This window comes from Balaenoptera physalus (assembly GCF_965194825.1).
Source record: "Balaenoptera physalus genome assembly, chromosome: 20".
Taxonomy (NCBI): Eukaryota; Metazoa; Chordata; class Mammalia; order Artiodactyla; family Balaenopteridae; genus Balaenoptera; species Balaenoptera physalus.
The window spans coordinates 47,037,294-47,038,793 of record NC_138901.1 but is presented as its reverse complement, the minus strand read 5'-3'; positions in this window follow the sequence as shown (position 1 = coordinate 47,038,793).

Below are 1,500 nucleotides of genomic sequence, written 5' to 3'. Positions count from 1 at the left end.
CGTGCGCCCCAGGTCCCGCCTTTTCCGCTTCCGTCGCCTGGCCGTTGGACAGGGACCCCTGGCTCTTGCAGCCGCTGTCTCCCCCTGGCGGCTGACTGTGGGTTTGCAGCGAGCACCGCCCCCCTTCGCTGGAGGACTCGAGAGGACGGGAGTCGAGGGGTGGGGCTAGGATGGGGGCGGGGCTCAGTGCGCGGGATCTGGGATCGCGAAAATCACCTCGGGTCTAGAGGGGTTACCTGAAAGGGGCGTGAAATGCATTTTCTGCAAGATATTGTCTCCATTTATTCTGCTTTCCAACACCAAGAACCAAAGTACAACCAAACCAGGACCTCCCTGGTGGCACAGTGGTTAAGATGCTGCGCTCCCAATGCAGGGGACCTAGGTTCCATCCCTGGTCAGGGAACTAGATCCCACATGCGTGCCCCAACTAAGAATTTGCATACCACAACTAAGGAGGCTGCCTGCTGCAACAAAAACCCAGCGCAACTAAATAAATAAATAAATATTTTTTTAAAAATACAAACAAGCCAAAGGGAAAGGACAGAGGATATCGTAAAATCATAGTAAACATTTCAATGAGGCGTAATGAAAATTGTAGGGGGTGCTAAAATGGATCAGGCTGTCCCAAACACTATGCTTTCAACTAGATTTAGTAAACCAGTGTGATACTGGTTTTCCATGTGCCAATTAGACGGCTGGTTAATTTTTAAATGGGGAGACATTTTTATTACTTAAAAAACTATACTGGCTTTGTAGACGCAATCTTTCAAAATATGGCCCTGGGTGGGTATCAGAAACTATTTTTTTTAGAAGAGGGAATCTTGGTATTGAAAAGTTTGGGAGTTACCCAAAGAAGAATCAATAAGATATAGACCCTCCTTAAACCTTTGCCCAAGCAACTTAGCATTTCTAAGAGAACCGTCAGACAACCGAGCTTGAAAGCGACATTGCTGGTGTAATTACTAAACCTAAAATATTAACTACATGGCTCAGTTCTTTTTAAGTTCTGAGATGATTTTAAAAACCCAAGCGGGAGTTCTTGCTAGACCTGTTTACTTCAACATTGGCATTAGCACCTTGATCCTCCGTGTGATTTATTAAAGAGGAATATATGCTTAGCAAGAGTTCCACCCTTGACCCTTGAGCCTTTCCTTTCCACTGGTCTCAGAATTTAGGCTAAGGTTGGCTTGATTCTTGATTCCCTCAGCTCTAAGACAAGAGGGAAGTGGATGTAAAACAAAGATGGAATTTCTTTGTAATAAGAAAGTCTTCAGGGGCCTGTGTTAACAGTAAGAGCAGGAATGCCACTAGAAAGTAAGGTCCATGTGGGCAGGGGATTTTTGTTTGTTTTGTCTACTCCGATACCTGGGTGCTTAGAACAATGCCTAAAATATAATAAGCACTCAATTAGTAAAATCATGACAGAATAAGAAAATGTACTAAATGTTCTTTAGGTCCAAAGGAGTCAGCAAGCTCTGAGAGATTGTAATCTTTCCTTTC